The sequence below is a fragment of the Rattus norvegicus genome, chromosome 2 (genome assembly GCF_021556685.1).
Source record: "Rattus norvegicus strain SHRSP/BbbUtx chromosome 2, alternate assembly SHRSP_T2T, whole genome shotgun sequence".
In the NCBI taxonomy this organism is placed as follows: Eukaryota; Metazoa; Chordata; class Mammalia; order Rodentia; family Muridae; genus Rattus; species Rattus norvegicus.
The window spans coordinates 4,694,370-4,715,449 of NC_141535.1; the positions used below are offsets into that span (position 1 = coordinate 4,694,370).

The following is a 21,080-nucleotide window of genomic DNA, read 5'->3' on the forward strand; positions in this document are numbered from 1 at the left end:
TACTGCATTGGAAATGCAATTTATACCCTTTTGTCATTTTCAAAATGCAGATGTTAATAGTACATATATTAGATTATGTGGACTATTAATAATAATAAAAGTTTCTAACAATAATTGAAGAACAGAGCCAGTACTCTGAGAAAATAATGCTTCTGTCACCTTTAATGTATATAGTTTTTACTATAGGTACACAATGATTTCTACATATGAAAATCTAAATGCTCTACAGCTCATGCTTTCTGGTTTCAAGAACTGAAAACTTCAGTAATAGCTTTTAACTTCAAAATCAAAATGAAAACAAAATGCATGAACAGAAAGAACAGAAGGAAAATAAAAGAAGGGAAGGAAGAAAGCATGGAAGGAAGGAATGAAGGAAGGAAGAAAGGAAGGAAGGAAGGAAGGAAGGAAGGAAGGAAGGAAGGAAGGAAGGAAGGGAACAAGGAAGAAACAGGTAGAGATTTGGTAAGTTGCTCATTTGACAGGCTACATGCCAGTATGGAAGACAGCCTTGGCTGAGTTCCAAAACTGTACAAGATCAGGCATGATTGTTCGATCTATAATTTATTGATGAATATCAGACATTCAAAGTCATCACTGGATATATAGTGAGCTTCAGGCAAGTCTGGGGTTTATGAGACCCTGTGGAAAAAGAGAGAGAGAGAGAGGGAAGGAGCTAGGGACCTAGGGGTAGAGGAAGAAAGGAAGGACTGACTTCGAGCGATAGCGACGCAAGATGGCAGCCATCACAGGCTTGGGAGTAAAAGTCCTTCGAGATTTCCGACTGTTGGAAGAGCTGGAAGAAGGCCAGAAAGGAGTACGCGAAAGCACAGTTAGCTAGGGTCTGGAGGACGATGAGGACATGACACTCACAAGATGGACAAGCATGATAATTGGACCTCTACAAACAATTTATGAAAACCGAATATACAGCCTTAAGATAGAGTGTGGGCCACTCTAGTATCCAGAAGCATCCCAGTCTGTGAGATGTGTAACAAGAGTCAATATGAATGGCGTGAGCAGTTCCAGTAGAGTGGTGGATCCACAAGCCATGGCAGTGCTGGCAAAGTGACAGAATTGCCACAGCATCAAAGTCATCCTGCAGGAACTGAAGCGCTTGATGATGTCAAAAGAGAACATGAAGCTGCCACAGCCACGAGAAGGACAGAGTTACAGCCATTAGTCGCCAAGGCCCGGGCCTCCCTTCCCCATCCAACCCAAGTCTTCATTTTCCACAGTAGTGGATTTTCTAGATCCATCTATAGACCTCAAAGTACTGGAGAGGAAGCCCCACTTAAACTTCATCCTGAGACACTCTCTGATACTAACTTCTTGTCCATTTGAAATACCTAAGTTGTGCTGGGTAACATCATCTGTCGAGTATAACCACTGTCTGCCTAGTTGAACTTATGGGATCAATAAGGTGTGTTGAAATCGGTTTCCTTTGGGAGCGGTGGGCACTGCTAACGCAACTATGGACAGACACGTCTCACACAATCACCTGCTGCTGGCACTTGGCCTGGGTATGCCTTTGCCTGCCCCGCCCTCTGCCACAGCTGTGTGGTGGCCCATAGAATAGATGGGGAGGTTTCAGGTAGCAGCCGTGGGACTGACCACCACTAGGCTTGGGGTGCTCTGGCTGTACCCATGCTTTCTTAAGTCTAAGTGATTGCCCCATCCAAGTCATGGTCCCCACTCCTCCACTCCCACCCTTGGTCAAAGCTTAGATTGTAACCTCCCCTCCCCTGAAATTGGCCACGGGTGAGGAATTCAGAGTTTTCAGTCTCCCCATCTTTATCAAGGGGTGCTGCTTTCCCCTCCTCAAGTCCCTTGTTGCCCATCACCACCCAACACTTGCTGTGGCCAGAAGCCATCAGATGAGGTTGAAAAAGCCTGGCCTCCCTTCCTTAGCTCTGGACCACACTTGTTCACCTGCCACCAGCATGGGAAGGGAGCTCTGGGTCCGCGGCCCTGCCACCACCATCAGCTCTTGAGGTTTGAGCTCAGGTCTAGAGGTGAACAGAGCAGCCACAGGGCGACTCATATTGGCCACCGCTCAGGGTCCTTGGATATATGCCTAGAGAAAGGCCATGTGTAGAGTCCTCAGTGCACATGGTTCTGAGTTGGTTCCTTTTCCCATAATTGCTTTGTTTTTACAAGTTGAAGAGGTTTGAACAGGGCTCTCAGTCACCCTGATCACCCATCAGGTCTGGAGTGGAGTCTGACAGCTTGAGCATGAGGCCCTGACTCTGCAAACTCGGGTTTCAGTGTTGCTCCTCAGACCGTGTGGAGGGACCCAGAGGATCTCTGTGTCACCACGTTCACAGATCGTTTGCAGATAGGTAGGCCTGGCTCCTGGCTCATTGACAAGCTCCCCACTCTGTTCAGGACCACTAAATGTTGAAATGTGGATGCATACTGAAATAATGGCAGTTCGAGGTGTTACAAAGGGAAAAAAAAAAAGGACTGAGCAAATGAAACACTGGTGATCCTTTCTTAGTCCATTCAAGTCTCATTAAGGTCCAAATTTTTCAAACTAGCCATATGTACAGCAAAATTCAAAAAGACAATGTAACCACATGGCAGTCACCTGGGGAGGGAATTTGCTTGCAGTGGTAGAATGTAAATGAGCTGAGTTGATATTACAAGAATAACTCAAATCCTTAACTGATTGATTTGAAGTATCTTTTCCCACATATGAGCTTACTTTAATGAGAGATATGGTGGACATGTCAACCTTTAATGAAGTACAATTTTTTAAGCCTTCTCTATTCCTATTTTCAGCCATGGTGACTTCATGCAGGATTTTATGATAGTATATATCAGTATGATATCATCTTCTAAAATCAATAGGAAATACAGTCCAAATTGTTGAATCCCAATTAATTAAAGATGAATATTTACACAAAATTATTTGTATCAAATTCGACAAAGTTGTTTTCGCGAATAAGGAAGGCACACAGAAATAAACCCTTAACAAAAATTAAAATCAGGACCCATAGAAAAGGTTCATGGGTTTTCCTTGGTCTCTATTAGAGAACCTAAGTTCAGTGTCCAGTACTTGGTGGTCATTACTACTTGTCAATCGAGCTCTGGAAATTGGATACCCTCTCCTACATTTTGCAAGTACCTGTACTCATTTGTGCACACATGTACAGATGCATGAAGCAAATATTTAAAACCGCTTTTAAATATGAAAAACTAAAAAATGTCAAAAAGAAAATGAAGGACAAAGAACAATGATTGGAATATAAGTCATGTTAATACTGTACATATCTATAAAAAAGTCATTTAACATAACCTTGAAACAGCATAATTCAGATAGTTAAAATGCAGTCCCACACTCCTACCCAGTATTTAATATCAAATTATTCTCTATAATTATCCAAATCAATATTCAAATCAATAATTTCTTTTTTTTATTAACTTGAGTATTTCTTATATACATTTCAAGTGTTATTCCCTTTCCCGGTATCCGGGCAAACATCCCCCTCCCCCCTCCCCTTCCTTATGGGTGTTCACCTCCCAACCCTCCCCCCATTGCCGCCCTCCCCCCATAGTCTGGTTCACTGGGGGTGCAGTCTTAGCAGGACCCAGGGCTTCCCCTTCCACTGGTGCTCTTACTAGGATATTCATTGCTACCTATGGGGTCAGAGTCCAGGGTCAGTCCATGTATAGTATTTAGGTAGTGGCTTAGTCCCTGGAAGCTCTGGTTGCTTGGCATTGTTGTACTTTTGGGGTCTCGAGCCCCTTCAAGCTCTTCCAGTTCTTTCTCTGATTCCTTCAACAGGGGACCTATTCTCAGTTCAGTGGTTTGCTGCTGGCATTCGCCTCTGTATTGCTGTATTCTGGCTGTGTCTCTCAGGAGCGATCTACATCCGGCTCCTGTCGGTCTGCACTTCTTTGCTTCATCCATCTTGTGTAATTGGGTGGCTGTATATGTATGGGCCACATGTGGGGCAGGCTCTGAATGGGTGTTCCTTCAGTCTCTGTTTTAATCTTTGCCTCTCCCTTCCCTGCCAAGGGTATTCTTTTTCCTCATTTAAAGAAGGAGTGAAGCATTCACATTTTGATCATCTGTCTTGAGTTTCGTTGGTTCTAGGGATCTAGGGTAATTCAAGCATTTGGGCTAATAGCAACTTATCAATGAGTGCATACCATGTATGTCTTTCTGTGACTGGGTTAGCTCACTCAGGATGATATTTTCCAGGTTCCAACCATTTACCTATGAATTTCATAAACTCGTTGTTTTTGATACCTGAGTAATATTCCATTGTGTAGATGTACCACATTTTCTGTATCCATTCCTCTATTTATTTATTTTCATTTATATGAGTACAGTAAAGCCTTTTTCATATACACACGGCAGTAGAGTACACGGGATATCCCTTTGCAGAGGGTTGTGAGCCACTATATGGTTTCTGTGGAATGAAACTCAGGACCTCTGGAAGAGCAGAGCAGTGAGTGCTCTTAACCTCAGAGCCATCTCTCCAGCCCTTCACAAGCTTTATTTAACTAAACATTAAACATGAATCAGAAATGCCAAATCTTGCAAATATGGTCCAGATTCAGCCTTACTTAGAAATCCAGAGCTGGCAGGGCGATGCTAGGATTTGAGAGTGAGCAAAGGGAGTCTTCCTCTTTCCCTGAGGGTGTGCTATCAATTCCATTACCATTTCCAAACAGCTGGGTGTGAGTCTAACTAAGGTTTTCTTCAGTCATTTGCCATGAGCCAGAGCACTGAAAGGATAGCGAGGGATCAAACATTCACACTGAAATCATCACTCACTGATATCAGGCAGAAAACTTGACCCCCCCCTAAAGAGGCACCGACTGGCTCAGCACTGAAGCAAAGCATGCTAGGGCAGCTGCAGTATTTCCCTGACAGAGCTTCAGTGCCATGCATATTCTCCAGCCCCACCCCACCCCCTCTTAGCTAGCTCCTGTCCACCCCTCCCCCTTCCCCCACATACAGGGAGTAGGCCTCCTGTGTGTGTGTGTGGTGGTGGTGGCGGGGGGGGGGGGGAGGGGGGGTTGGGGTGGGAGATGGAAATATCTCTTGAGAGAGAGTTGAGCGTTCGGGTCTCCCAAACAAATAAATAACTGGAAACTTCATTTATTTCCTTTATTTCATTGAGCATACAGTGGAAGAGGGAAAAGGAACAGGGAAACTAGGCCAACTGGTAGAGCTCCTTCCATTTTGTTTCAAAAAGGAAAAGTCAAAGAAACAACACTGCCTGGTTTTCGTGAAAGGAACAAAATGGTAAAAGTTGAAACATCGGCTCGCCACTTTATACTTTGGCTTTTAATAAAAGGGCCAACAGATCTACCTCCTATTTGGTAAAAAAGAGAATAAAAACCCACAAAAACATTCTGTCAGCCAACTTCCCTTTAAACCTCTGTTAAACAGGAAGACTGGTTTTTGTAAACATCATTTTAAATATTTAAATATGTATTTGTGTGTGTGTGTCTCTGTGTGTGTGAGTGCCTGTGTGTGTGTGTGTGTGTGTGTGTGTGTGTGTCTGTCTGTCTGTCTGTCTGTCTGTCAGTGTCTTCTGTATGGAGAGGATGTGCTGTAATACTCGGGGCGGGGTGGTCCAGGGCCCATGGGTGTTGCCACACCGCCTCCCAAGTCACCTTCCCCGCAGTGCCTTCCCAGCATGGCCTTCCCAGAGGTCCCGTAGCCGGTTTTGGCGCACCACCACAGTGGAAGGACGCCCAGTGTGGCCAGTCACCGACGCGGGGGGGGGGGGGAAGCATTACCCACTAACCCTACCCCAGGTCCCACCTAGGCGCCCACACCGCACCCCGCGCCCGCCCCGGGAGCGCACGCTGACCCCCCCCCCCCTGCATTGGGAGGAGCGGGGAAGGCGACAGCTGGACGCGTGGAGGGGGAAGAAAGTCGCGCAGGTGGAGAGGTCGGGAGGAACGGGGAGCGGGAAAGATCCACTGGGTTCACTGGCCCAGCCGAACATGTGCAGCCGGGTTGAATCCTCTGGCGGACTGCACTGACCCCACCAGATAACCTCTTAACGATTTCACGCCCTCTTGAACTCTCTCTTCAAAGTTCTTTTCAACTTTTCCTTACTGTACTTGTTGGCTATCAGTCTCCTGCCAGTATTTAGCCTTAAATGGAGTTTACCACCCTCTTTGGGCTGCATTCCCAGGCAACCCGACCCTGGGAAGACCCGCGCCCGGCGCTCCTGGGTCCGCTACCGGACTCACACCATCCACAAGCTGGGCCTCGATCCGAAGGACTTGGGCCCCCCACCAGCGGCGCCGGGGAGTGGGTCTTCCATATGCCACATTTCCCGTGCCACGGCACGCGGCAGGGATTCAGCGATGGGCTCTTCCTTGTTCACTCACCATTACTCAGGGAATCCTGGTTACTTTCTCTTCCTCCGCTGACTAATATGCTTAAATTCAGCGGGTTGTCACGTCTGATCTGAGGTCACTGTCGAGAGGGGAAGGAGGAAAGGAAGGCGCATGTGCTGCCTCGGGCGGATGGACAGAGAGGAGAGAGAGAGGGTGCCGGGGTCCCAGGCCAGGGCCTGCGACCTCTCTACCCCGGCCAGCTCCCACATCCCGGGGGCAAGTCGCGTCAGCGCATGGACGCCACGGTGTCCCTCTGGCTGGAGCCCGAGCGGTCGGCCCCCGGCAGAGGGAGGGGGGAGGAGAGGTACCTGAGACAGGCCCCCGCGGGTGAGGTATGGCCCCCACCCCATCCGACGCTTGCAGGTTACTCTCTCTGCATGCACTGGTGGGTGCACAGTGGTGGTGGATGCACCGAACCCATGGGAAGGGCCTTCCCTCCCACCAGATCGGAGGCACGATGACCGACCCCGGAGACGCAGCCCCTCTGGCGCCCAGGCACCCGACCGGCCCTTGCCGACGCGTCCACATGGTGGGGAGAGCAGGCGAGGACGGGAGCGGGAGCGGCGGGGCAAGCAGGAAGGAGCCACAAGGAGGTTGGCCGGCGCGCGGTGCCAGTGGATGGGGAGGATGAGGCCCGCTCAGACCAACCAGGCGTGGACGAACGCTGGACACTGCCCATGTCTGTTCTTCGGGAGATGGACACCCAAGGGGAGAGGCCCTGTGAGCAGAGTCCAAGCCGCGCGATGCGCCCATCCCCCAACCCTCCCCCCGTCCCGCAGCGGCAGCGAAACCGCAAGAGGGCGGCAATTGATCCTCAAGTGATTCTCAGACAGGTGTAGTCCAGGGAGGAACCCGGGGCCGCAAGTGCGTCCGAAGTGTCCATGATAAATGTGTCCTGCAATTCACATTAATTCTCGCAGCTAGCTGCATTCTTCATCGACACACGAGCCAAGTGATCCACCGCTAAGAGTTGTATGGCTATGTGGGGTGTGAGCGGACTTGTATGGGTGCTAACACTGGCACAAGCTCCCCCGCCCGCCCCTGCTGCACCGGAAGAGAGGGGCCAATGGCAAGGCGGTTCCACCTCAGGCCGGCCAACGGGAAACTAAAGGATACATGTGAAAAGAAAAAATATGACAGGGTCGGGATCAGAAAGACGGGAAACAAGGGACATGGGACTCCGCTAACCCAGCGCCCGGCGGCGTTGGGCAAGGGAGGTGCTGGAGGCGGCAGGGGAGGCAGAGGAGGGTGCACGAAGGTGTGGATGGAGGCAGAGGAGGGAGGGAGAGAGAGAGAATGGAGGAGATCCCTCAATGGACCAGACCTGACACCCTCCCCGCACCGCTCCATAACAATCCCTGCTTTTCCCGAAATGCTCACTTGGCTTGCAGGCTGTGGCACGGGCCATGGTGGCAACCAGGACACAGGGACACCCCTCCCGGTGAGAGGAGGGACTCACACAGGCCCAAGAAAGGACCAGACACCCCCTCGGCCTTCTCCATTAATGATCCTTCCACCAGTTCACCTACAGAAACCTTGTTAAGACTTTTACTTCCTCTAGATAATCAAGTTCCACCATCTTCTCAGCCCGCCCACAGGGCCATGGGCTGATGAGGCCTCACTAAACCATCCAATTGGCAGTAGCGAAGGGCTCTGTGTACAAGGGACAGGGACTTAATCAAAGCAAGCTTATGACCTGCACTTACTGGGAATTCCTCTTTATAGGTAATAATTGTAATCCCAGATCTCCATCATGAATGCGGTTCAATGGGTTACCAGTGCCTGCAGGCATACGGTAGGCACTTGCTGAGCCAGTCAGTGTGGTGCACATGCAGCCGAGGACATCTAAGGGCATCACAGACCTGTTATTGTTCAATCTCAGGTGGCTGAACACCACTTGTCCCTCTAAGAAGTTGGGGGACGCCGACCGCTCAGGGGGTCGCGTAACTAGTTAGCATGCCAGAGTCTTCTTCCTTATAGGAATTAACCAGACATATCGCTCCACCCACTAAGAACAGCCATGAACCACCACCCAGGGAAGCGAGAAAGACCTATCAATCTGTCAATCCTGTCTGTGTCCAGGCCGGGTGAGGATTCCCGTGTTGAGTCAAATTAAGCTGCAGGCTCCACCCTCGGTGGTGCCTTTCCGTCAATTCCTTTAAGTTTCAGCTTTGCAACCATACTCCACTGGAACCCAAAGACTTTGGATTCTCAGAAGATGCTTGACTATCATGGGAATAACACCACCACGAACCCAGTCGGCATCTGTTTAGTTATGTACCCCCATTTGTTTTACTTTTTCTTTCTCCATTTCTCTTTCTTTTTCTTTCATTAGGGGAGGGGATTGTTTTAATTCACATTTTAAATATTATCCCCTTTCCTGATTTGTCCTCTAGAAACCAGCTATTATTTCCCCTCATGCCTCCTGTTCTATGAGGGCAGTTCCTCAGTCACCCACTCACTCCTTCCAACCTGCCCATTCTGACAGTTCCCTACACTGGGGCATCAAGCCTTGACAGGACCAAGGGCATTTGCTCCCATTGGTGCCTGAAAAGGACATCCTCTGCTTCATATGCAGATGGAGCCATAGGCTCATCCTTGTGTATTCTTGGGATTGTTGTTTAGTCCATGGAAGATGGAGGGCAGGGGTTTGGTTGGTTGATATTGTTCTTCTTATGGGGTGGCAAACCCCTTCAACTACTTCAGTTCTTTCTGTAACTCTTCTCTTTGGAACCTTGTTCTCAGTTCAATGGTTGACTGCAAGCACTCTCCCTTCTTCCCTCCCTCTCTTCTTCCCTCCCTCCCCACACCACTCTATGTTTGTATGTTTGTGTGTTTGTGTGTCTCTGTGTATGTGTGTGTGTGTGTGTGTGTTTCTGTCTGTCTGTGTGTCTGTCTGTATGTCTTTCTAAGTGAATGTCACTTTTCTTTTCTTAGATAAAGTGATGAGATAAGACTCTTACCCAAGCTATTCAAATATATCCTTTAGGCTGAGGCCAGAGTATTTTTTCCCTCTGTTCTACTATTTATAGACATAATACTAGGAGCTTCTAGCCTCCATGTAATCCAACCTTCCAAGCTGACTGATTCAATATGGTTTCTCTTGGCATCTTCATGAGATGTTCTGCTTGGACTCACATTAACTTGGACAATGTGTTACAATCTTCTGGATCCTTCTAATTCTCCAGCTTTTTCTGTTTTCCCCAGTGAATAGTTTGTTCTCTCAGAACCTGAATCTGTAAAAACATGTCCGGAAAACTTCCGTAAACCCATGCCACACACCACAACTTCTCTTTCTTGCTCTACTTCTCTCTGTCTTTCTTTTGTTTAGTTTTGTGTCTCTTTCTCTACTCTTGTGCATTCTCTTATTCCTAAGCTGTTCTCATGTGAATTGGGCACATTTATCTGTGATACATTCTGTCAGTTTTTTCTTTGAATTAGTACTTTATCTGGCCCTCAATTATATGACACTTTCAAACATGGCTACTTCCTTATATAAACTAACCTTACAATGTACAATCATATCTACCTAGTTCTTACCTGGACCTATTGGTTGTAAAGAATTAACCCTTCAGGATGCCTATATTTATGGCAGAGTCTTTCTGACCTTTCATATATGATGTCCTGTGTCTCAAAGATGAGGGTATTAGAATAAAATTATTTTACACATTTTGAAGAACGTTGAAAGATTCAACTTAAGTCTTATTTTATGATCCCATTAGCAGCCATCAGTCCAAAACACAAAATCACTAAAACAAATCCTAGTTACATCAGGTAGGGTGGGAAGATATCCCAGTGATTAAGCAGGCAGGAAATGTTAGAGAGACATGGGAAGAAGATTGTTTATTGGTCTATATTTATCGCTTGCTCAGCCTGTGTTTTTATAAAAGCTAGAACAATAAACCCAGGAGTGGGACAACCTACAGGGAGCTGGGCCCTCCAACAAAATTATTGATCAAGAAAGTGCCCACAGGCTTTTTCATAGGACAATCTTATGAACAATTTTTTCTCAGTTAAGATTTCTTCTTCCAAGTTATCTCTAGTTTTATATCACATTGATAAAAAACCTTCCTATATAGTTTGTAGGTGAGAGTTTGTGGATGTATATCTCTAAGCTTCTGTATTGAAGTGATATCACTAAAAATTTTACAAAAGAATGGCTAATAATAACCTCTGTGTGTGTGTGTGTTTGTGTGTGTGTGTGTGTGTGTGTGTGTGTTTCTTTACTCCCGCAGGCTTTCGCCTGATTCTCGGTACAGTGTCAGTGCGGGCATTGGGCATTGACAGTGTATGTCAGTGAAATTATGTGTGTATATGTGTTTCTGCATGCCCACAGATATTATATGTATCATAATAGGGTATTAAAGAGGACAATGACTTAATCTAAAGACGTGCTTTAGATTATAGCACACACCAGCAAGAAAACATTCCTTTTTTTTGGCATGGGGTAGCAATTGGGCTTGCAACAATAAATTATGAAATATACTAGGAAGAGTGAAATAGCTCAGTAGGTAAAGATATTTGTTGCCAAGGCTGTTAACCTTGGTTTGGTCCTTGGGACACACACAATGGAAGGAGGAAATGAATGCAATAAATTGTACTCCGTCATCCTGTATCCCTGTACATATGTGTGTTCCGTTTCTCCCATTTCTGAAGCAAGAAAAAAATTACATACATGGAATTTCTGCCTAGTATTACAGAGCAACAGAACATAATATTGAGAATTAACAAAAGAATACAAACATAGGTCATATGAAGGCAACTTGGTCTTACAGAGATAAACTAAACAACTCCTGGATAAAATAAGTTCAGACTCATGAACATGTATTACTCAGACTGGTGAATCAAAAAACTTAAATATGGGGCATGTAGATTCCAGAGACTTTTCCACAGTGGAATTGTGTAACCAGGGTGACCAGACAATAGCACTTGTATTTGTATCACTTAGATTTATAGGGACCTTTCCTTGCATGGTAGAGGAATAGGCATCTACACTGAAATGTACTGTATGTAACTAGAGAAATAAAACAAAATGTTCTCCTTTATAACCAAATCAGGAATACGACTAGGAGATTCCAGGTTTCTTAGTCACATCGTGAAATAGAATCAAGTGACTTTGTTCCAATATGATATTCTTCGTTCTTTCTGAGATATGAGTTAGAGGATGAAAGAAAATACCCCAACAACTTGGGTTTAGGGTAATATACTAGTTAAAAATGTCAGGTGTATGAGTCCAAGGGGATCTGACATCCATCAGGAGTCCTGGAATACTTCCACTGGACTCTACACAGTGGTTGCCTGTGCAGGATTTAGTTGCTGAATCAGCACTCATTTTTCAAATGTAGAAGACATCAAAATATAGACAATAGGGATCATGCTCATATTCATTTACAAAGCACCCCCACAAGATTTCTATTGTCTTACTTGGAAAGGATAAATTTAAAAGAGTAAAACAGTATTATTATACTCAAGGAAAAAGCTTGTGTCAAAGAAAGAAAACAATAATTATAGGCAAAAGTATGTTTTTCAATAGAGTGACTATAAGGAAAAGAAGTACACTTTAAGCAGCAATTGTTGTTATCTTCTTCAAATTCATGGAGCATGAATGTTATAAAATGAATGATAAGATAGAATAACAATGTAGGGTTAGAAGCTAATTGAGAGAGGATCAGAAATTAAAATCAAAGCTGCTCAGAGCATCAGAGAAGCCTGTGGTAAAACCAAATCTGTAGCAACACAATTGTAAGCAATACCCATTATGGAAAAGTAAAAGACAATTCAAAAGGCATATTAGTGTATATGATGGACACTTTTGTCAACTTGGATTTAGATGCCTCTAAATCTGGAGAGGTTTGTCTCCTATTGAGAAGGCAAAATGTTGTTCCCCTTCAGAAATATGAAGTAGATTGAATAATTTTACCCTCTTTGTCCTAGTAAAAAAAATAAGGCCAGAAAATAATTTAAATTGTAAACATGTGTGTATGGGGCTGTTTCTTTATTAAATTATGTGTGAATATTTGCCTGCATAGGGTTGCCTGTGGAGGCTAGAAAACGAAGGGTATTGGGTCCCTGAAACTGAAATTACCAGTGATTATGAGTCATCTTGTTCTTTGAATCTAACATGTGTCTTCTTCAGAAGTAGTACATGTGCTTAACTTCTCCGTCAAGTCTCCAGTCTCCTGTAAAAATAAGTTAAAAAATGATTTCTGTTGCCTAAAGACAAGGAGGCTGAATGAATATAATGATAAAAGATAAAGTGCAAACAATAAGGAACAGTGTGCTGTATGAGAGATGTTACAGGGTAAACAATGACATGAAACTTTCTAAAGTGGCTTGAGTCTGCTTATAAGGTCACAGTACTTTGTGTGTACATGTTTGTGTGGGGGCCCATGTGTCTGCAGTTGCATGTCCACAGGTGTGAATAAGGAGGTCAAAGGTCAATACTGGGTATCATTCTCAGTCACTCTCTACTGTATTGATTTTGTGATGTGGTCTCAAGCTGACCATGGAATTACCAATTTAGGTAGACTGGGGCTCTGTCAAGCCACAGGGTTTCTTTCTTCTCCATTTCACAGGCACCAGGATGATTAGCTTGGAACACAGTCCCATGACTTTTTACATGTTCTCTGGAGACTGCACTCAGATCCTCATGCATGTATCAGAAATAATTTAGCAGAGGTGCGACCTCTTTCTGGCAGTGGCCATGTAGCTGCTGCAAGGAATAGCATATGAGTGCTTCAGTGACAGGATTCTACTATGGCAAGTCCATGGAAACCACTTCTCAGTTGACAAGGTAAATTTGGTAGCCTTAATATTTAGTACCAAGTTTGCATGCCCTACAAGCTCTCCATTCCTTCATTGTACTGCATAAAGTCATTATCAAAACTGTAGCACTTCATCAGTCATGGACAAGGCCATCTGGAGTCACACAGACTAAGTCACGGTGGATGATTCTACATTTTTCTCAAAACTCTTTCAAGGCATAAAATGTTCTTCACCTCTTTTTGTATCTATCAATCCTCCAGATGTTACCATAAATCCTGGGAATTTGAGACTTATAATCATATCTTTAGAGAAGTACCCAGTCACACTGAGCAAGTCTGTGTCAGTTGTGGAGAGAGGTAGGTCCTGCTTACATAACTGTTTTTAAGAAGCTATATCTGATCAGTAGAGACATGGAAAATGCAGACATTATGTTGGATTGATAGAGACTTGAAAATGGCTCTTAGAATGATTACATCTTACAAAGATCTATATATTAGAAAGATGTCTAGAAGATCTGCTTTGTAAAATGAACTTGTCTGTCTGCAATTAAAAGGGAATTATGATAGGAGATAATAACTAGAAATAGTTTACCAACAAATGTTTAATTCGGCCTCTCACTATGCATAACTATGTAACCATGTTTGCTACCAGACAGGTATGTCTTCCTGTTTACAGGACAAGCCTGGCCAGACATCTCTTTTGTCTTGCTGAAATTGTGCTTTTTAATGCAAAATAAGTTTAGGTGGTGACTGATCCAAGGAATGGGAGAAGGAGGAAGGGGAACTATTGGGGGATTTGTGTAAAGATAGAGCTTTTGAAATGTGGATATTATGATTTCTTTTAATAATGTAAGCAATGATACCACTGCTTGGGTAAGCACAATTGTCATTGTATAAATATAGAAGGCTCAAGTTATTTGTGGCCTCTTGCCTGAAAATCAAAAGATGGTCAGTGTCTTCACTTTTGTTAACTCCCCTTCTCCATCTCAGGACCTAAACATTATAGCTAGAACTGGCATTGGCATCTTCTTGGTTCCTAAATTTTAATTTTTTTAAAATTTTTATTAGATATAATTCTTTTCTTATATTTCAAACATTACTCCCCTTCCCAATTTCCTGTATATAAGCACCCATTCCCTCCCATCCCCCATCCCCATACAGGTATTCCCCATATATATCCACTTTATTCCCCCCCCCATATTCCCCTGTATTGGTGGTCCAACCTTGGCAAGATCAGGGGCTTCCCCTTCCCCTGGTGCCCCAACAAGTCTATTCTCTGCTATATATGCGGTTGGAGTCCTGGATTATTCCATGTATAGTCTTTCAGTCCTGGTTTAGGCCCTGGAAGCTCTGTTTGGTTGGCGTTGTTGGTTTGATGGGGTTGCATGCTCCTTCAACTGTTTCAATATTTCGTCTAATTCCCTCCAAGGGTCTTGTTCTCAGATCAGTGGTTTGCTGCTAGCATTGACTTCTGTATTGGACATCCTCTGGATGTGTCTCTCAAGAGAGATCTATATCCGGTTCCTATCAAGATGCATTTTATTACTTCATCAATCGTATCTAGTATACATATATATATATATATATATATATATATATATATATATATACACACACATATATATATATATATACATACACACACACACACACACACATATATATATATATATATATATATATATATATATCCCCTTTTAAGGAGTGGGAGCATCTGAATTTTGTTAATCCTTCTTCTTGAGCTTCCTGTGGTCTGTGGATTGCATCTTGGGTAATTCGAGCTTTTTGGCTAATATCCACTTATCAATGAGTGCATACCAAGTGTGTTTTCCTTTGATTGAGTAACCTCACTCAGGATGATATTTTCTAGTTCATTCCATTTGCCTATGAATTTCATGAAGTCATTATTTTTGATAGCTGAGTAGTACTCCACTGAGTAGATGTACCACTTTTTTGAATCCATTCCTCTTTTGAAGGGCATATGGGTTCATTCCAGCTTCTGGCTATTATAAAGAAGGCTGATATGAACATATTGGAGCATGTGTCTTTGTTGTATGTTGGAACATCTTTTGGGTATATGCCTAAGAGAGGTATAGCTGGGTTCTCAGGTAGTGCAATCTCCAATTTTCTGAGGAAACTCCAGACTGATTTCCAAAGTGGTTGTTCCAGTTTGCAATCCCACCAGCAATGGAAGAGTGTTCCTCCTTCTCCACATCCTCCCCAGCATCTGCTGTCAACTGAGTTTTTTATTTTAGCTTTTCTGAATGGTGTGAAATAGAATCTCAGGGTTGTTTTGATTTGCATTTCCCTGATGACTAAGGATGTTAAACATTTCTTTAGGTTTTTTTTTGGCCATTCGATAATCCTCAGCTGAGAATGATTTGTTTGGCTCTGTACCCCATTTTTAATAGGGTTATTTCACTCTCTGGATTCTAACTTTTTGAGTTCTTTGTATGTTTTAGGTATTACCCCTGTGTCAGATGTAGGATTGGTAAAGATGTTTTCCCAATCTGTTGGTTGCCATTTCATCCTATTGACAGTGTCATTAGCTTTACAAAAGCTTTACAGCTTTATGAGGTCCCATTTGTCGATTCTTGATATTAGAGCATGAGCCATTGTTGTTTTGTTCAGGAAATTTTGCCCAGTGCCCATGTGTTCGAGACACTTCCTCATTTTTTCTTCTCTTAGTGTGAGTGTATCTGGTTTGATATGGAGGCCCTTGATCCACTTGGACTTAAGCTTTGTACATGGTAATAAGAATGGATCAATTTGCATTCTTCTACATGCTGACCTCCAATTTGTTGACAATGTTATCTTTCTGCCATTGGATGGTTTTAGCTCCTTTGTCTAAGATCAAGTGACTATAGGTGTGTGGGTTTATTTCTGGGTCTTCAATTCTATTCCACTCTTCTATCAGTCTGTCTCTGTACCAATCCCATACAGTTTTTATGAAGATTCCTCTGTAATACTGCTTGAAGTCAGTGATGGTGATTCTCACAGAAGTTCTTTTCATGTTGAGTATAATTTTCGCTATCCTGGGTTTGGCAAATTGCTCTTTTTATCTCAATAAAGAATTGAGTAGGGATATTGATGGAGATTGTATTGAATCTATAGATTGCTTTTGGCAAAATGGCCATCTTTACTATATTAATCCTGCCAATCCATGAGCATGGAAGACCTTTCCATCTTCTCAGTTCTTCCTCAATCTTTTTCTTAAGAGACTTGAAGTTCTTGTCATGCAGATCTTTCGTTTGCTTGGTTAAAGTCACACCAAGATATTTTACATTACTTGGGAATATTGTGAAGGGTGTCATTTCCTTAATTTTTTTCTCAGCCTGTTTATCCTTTGAGTAGAAGAAGGGTACTGAATTGTTTGAGTTAATTTCATACCTCGGCACTTTGCTGAAGTTGTTTGTCAGGTTAAGTAGTTCTCTGGTGGAACTTTTGGGGTCACTTAACTATACTATCATATCATCTGCAAATAGTGATAATTTGATTTCTTCCTTTTAAATTTGTATCCCTTTGGCCTCTTTTCACTGTCTGATTGCTCTGGCTATGACTTCGACTATTAGATTGAATAAGTAGGGAGAGAGTGGGCAGTCTTGTTTAGTTCCTGATTTTAGTTGGGTTGCTTCAATTTTCTCTCCATTTGGTATGATGTTAGCTACTGGTTTGCTGTATATTGCTTTTACTATATACAGATATGGGACTTGAATTCTTGATTTTTCCAGGACTTTTATTATGAAGAGGTGTTGAACTTTGTCAAATGCTTTTTCAGCATCTAATCAAATGACCATGTCATTCTTATTTTTGGGTTAGTTTATATAGTGGATTACATTGATGGATTTTTGTATATTAAACAATCCCTGCATCCCTGGCATGAAGCCTACTTGATTATGATGGATGATCATTTGGATGTGTTCTTGAATTCTGTTTTAACACATTCAAGGGTATTTTTGCATCAATAATCATAAGGGAAATTGGTTTGAACAGTATTAGTATGAGGTCTTCTGTGAAGGTCTGGTAGAATCCAGACCTGAATCCATCTGTACCTGGGCTCTTTTTGGTTGGGAGACTCTTAATAACAATAACTGCTTCTATTTCTTAAGAGTTATGGGGGTGTTTTAATGGTTCCTGATTTAGCTTTGGTACCTGGTATCTGTCTAGAAAATTGTCCATTTCCTCCAGATTTTCCAGTTTTGTTGAATATAGGCTTTTGTAGTAGGATGTAATTTTTTTTTAATTACTTCAGATGCTGCTGTTATGCCTCCCTATTCATTTCTAATTTTGTTAATTTGGATACCCTTTCTGTGATCTCCGGTTAGTCTACGGGTTTATCTATCATGTTGATTTTCTCAAAGAACCAGCTCTTGGTTTTGCTGATTCTTTGTATACTCATTTTTGTTTGTACTTGGTTGATTTCAGGTCTAATTTTGATTATTTCCTGCCTTCTACTCCTCTTTCTTTTTGTTCTAGAGCTTTTAGGTGTGCTGTCAACAGTGGCCCATAGAATTGGGGGTGATTTGTAGGGAACGTTTTGGGTCTCCTTGGGTATTCCATTGTCTTTATAGGTGATATCTTCTGCCCTAATGTGGTCTTTATCTGGTTGGCTGTTTTATCCACTACCTCTAAGGAGAGATCTCCTTAGTTGGATGGGGGAAGGTGGAGTAAGGGGAGAGGCAGGTGGAAACTCCTTTGTTTTTTTAATGGAGTCCTGCCCTGGGGGGGGGGGAGGAGGGAGGAGCAGACAGACTGTTTAGTGTCTCCTTTGAAGCCTTGGGGGTTTTCTGCATCAGCTCAGCCACAGGGCTCATCCCCTAGGTGATACAGGACTTAGAAGTTTGACCACTTACCCCACTTACCCCACACTGCCACAGGGTGGGTGTTGGGCTGTGAAAAGCTGCAAGAACACTGCCGGGGGAGGGGTGCAGGAACTGAGGAATTTTTTTTTTTAATATTGTGTTTTTGTGCTGGTGTCTGTTACAGAAAAGAGGAAAACGGTTTGTCCAATGGGAACATTCCCTTGGCCTATTGGCCTTGGTGGATTCCACAGGAGTCCAAAAGGTTAAGCCTTCCTGCAGATTAAAGAATGAGCAGGTGCCCTGTGGCTTTAAGTGTCTGCTGCTTTATCAGGTTAGATAGGGAGACTGCCAAACTGATTGCAGGCTGTTTTGCATGCTGTCAGGATTTAGACAGGGGCTAGAGGGACCTTCAGCCAACTCCAGAGAGTAGCTCTGGCCAGGAGCCTTCAGTTGCCCCTTCAGCTTGACCTAAGCTTGAGATGGTGCTGAATGAAAACTCAGCAGGAAAAGGTAGGTTGCTAGTCTCCACAGTTGGGGGAGGTGACTCACCTTCCCGAACTGCAGTTTTGTTGATCATTGTTCCAGCACTACATTGTAGGGCTCTGGTGCCAGAGTGCTCTCCGCAGTGATCTCTGACCAGGCTGGCTAGTTGTGTGGGTACAGATAAAGGGAGAAAGATCTCAGGCAGGGAGGGGGATCCTTTTTTTGCCACCCCAAGTGCAGGTCCTTCTCCTTGCCCCCACTGCCTGCCACTTTGGTTACCTGGGCTGGGCTGAATCAGCAGGGGACTGACTAGCCAGGGAGGAGTGCAAGGGAGATTCTGGCAGTGATGATTTTTGGAGAGCAGATCTCATCTCCAAGTGGCAGAGTAACAGCTCTTATAACAGAAGCTCATAGACAATGGAATAATTCTTGCATGCCTTTCATTGTGCTTAAATAGTTTTGTGAATGGGTCAGTGTCTGACAGAAGGAACTTCCTATTGGTTTGTCCTGAGAGCTTGGGAAGACCTCCTCATATACTTATTTGTAGGTGTGGTCCTGCTTCCACCTCTGATCTGTCTTGAGCCTACGTGACCTGTGCTGAAGGGGCTTGCAGCATTGCCCTACATGACTAGTCTGTCTCAAACCTCTGAAAGGGGTCTTTGGGGGGACCTGTTATCCTGGGAAATTGGGAAGGCACCAGCAGTCCCCTTTAAGTGTCATGGGGATTCAACCTATCTCCAGCAGGAATCAGGGTACCTTTCACTGCCTGCCCCTCTAGTGAATTACATTGAAGGATTTCCATATATTGAACCATCTCTGCATCCTTGGGATGAAATCTACTTAATCATGATTGATTATCATTTTGATGGTTGCTTGGATTTGGTTTGTAAGAATTTTATTGAGTATTTTTGCTTTCATATTCATAAGGGAAATTGCTCTGAAGTTCTCTTTCTTTCCTGTTTTTTTTTTTTTTTTTTTTTTTTTGTGTGGTTTAGGTATAAGCATTGTTGGTATCAAGTGCTGACTTTAGCAGTAACACTGTACAGTCCCAGAAGACGTTTTGGATCAAGTCTCACCTCCACCTGGGCATCTTTACCTCAAAGTACAAATAAAAGCAGACTCCCTCCACCCTCACTCTCTTTTCTGTTCTTTCTCTGGCCCCTTCCCCTTGTATTTAATAAGGGAATTATTAAATCTCACCACAAGAAACCATGTTGGTATTAGTTTCGTGTGCTCTTTCTGGACGGGCGCAGCAAATATTTAACAGCAACAAGCATAATTATGGTTTCATAGAAGGATTTGGGTAGTGTTCCTTTTTTTTCTATTTTGTGGAATAGTTTGCACCATATTGGTATGACATCTTCTGTGAAGGTCTGATAGAATTCTGCACTAAACACACCTGGTCCTGGGCTTTATTTGATTGGGAGACTTTTAATAACCGCTTCTATTTCTTTACTAGTTATGGGACTGTTTAGATGCTTTGTGTGATCCTGACTTAACTTTTGTACCTGGTATCTGTCTAGAAAATTATCCACTCAATACAGATTTTCCAGTATTGTTGAATATAAACTTTTGTAGTAGGATCTTATCATTTTCTGAATTTCCTCAGATTCTCTGGTTATGTCTTACTTTTCATTTCTGATTTGTTAATTTGGATACTCTGTGCCCTCTGGTTAGCCAGGCTAAGGGTTTATTATCTATCTTGTTGATTTTCTCAAAAAACCAGCTCCCACTTTTGTTGATTCTTTGTATATTCCTTTTGTGTTTCTACTTGGTTGATTTCAGCCCTGAGTTTAATACAATTTCCTGCCTTCTGCGCTTCTTGGGTGCATTTGCTTCTTTTAGTTCTAGAGATTTTAGATATTCTGTCAAGGTGCTAATGTATGCTATCTCCAATTTCTTTTTGAGCTGTGAGTTTTCCTCTTAGCACTGTTTTCATTCTGTTCCATAAGTTTGGGTACGTTGTACCTTTATTTTCATTAAATCCTAAAAAGTCTTTAATTTATTTCTTTATTTCTTCCATGACCAATTATCATTGAGTAGAGTGTTATTCAGCGTCCATGTATACATGTGCTTTCTGTCACTATTGTTGTTATTGAAAACAAGCCATAGTCCATGGTAATCTGATAGGATGCATGCAATTATTTCAATCTTGTATCTGTTGAGGTCTGTTTTGTGATCAATTATATGGTCAGTCCTGGAGAAGGTACCATGAGGTTGTAAGAAGAAGGTATATTCTTTTGTTTTAGGATGAAATGTTCTATTAATATCTGTTAAGTCCATTTGGCTCATAACTTAGGTTAGTTTCTCTATGTCTCTGTTTAATTTCTCTTTCTATGAGCTGTCCATTGATGAAAGTGGGGTGTTGAAATCTCCCACTGTTATTGTGTGACATGCAATATGTGCTTTGAGCTTTAGTAATGTTTCTTTTATGAATGCAAGTGCCCTGGCATTTGGAGCATAGATATTCAGGACTGAGAGTTCATCTTGTTGGACTTTTCCTTCGATGAATATGAAGTCCTTCCTTATCTTTTCTGAAAACTTTTAGTTGAAAGTTGATTTTATTCGATATGAGAATGGCTACTCCAGCTTTTTTGTTTGGACCATTTGCTTGGGAAATTATTTTCCAGCAATTTACTCTGAGGTAATGTCTGTCATT

General features: G+C 43.1%; 1 non-coding gene and 2 pseudogenes across 1 annotated transcript; 1 reads left to right on the top strand and 2 right to left on the bottom strand.

Moving 5' to 3' along the window:
* Positions 1-733: 733 nt before the first annotated feature.
* LOC134485708 (ubiquitin-conjugating enzyme E2 variant 1-like) lies at positions 734-1,180 on the top strand (annotated as a pseudogene).
* A 6,011-nt stretch (positions 1,181-7,191) lies between these two features.
* LOC120101382 (5.8S ribosomal RNA) lies at positions 7,192-7,344 on the bottom strand. The gene has a single exon (XR_015679249.1). It is a non-coding gene; the product is annotated as a 5.8S ribosomal RNA (ribosomal RNA).
* Positions 7,345-7,874: 530 nt separating this feature from the next.
* On the bottom strand, positions 7,875-8,778 carry LOC147995933 (18S ribosomal RNA; annotated as a pseudogene; the record flags this gene model as incomplete).
* Between the last annotated feature and the right edge of the window lie 12,302 nt (positions 8,779-21,080).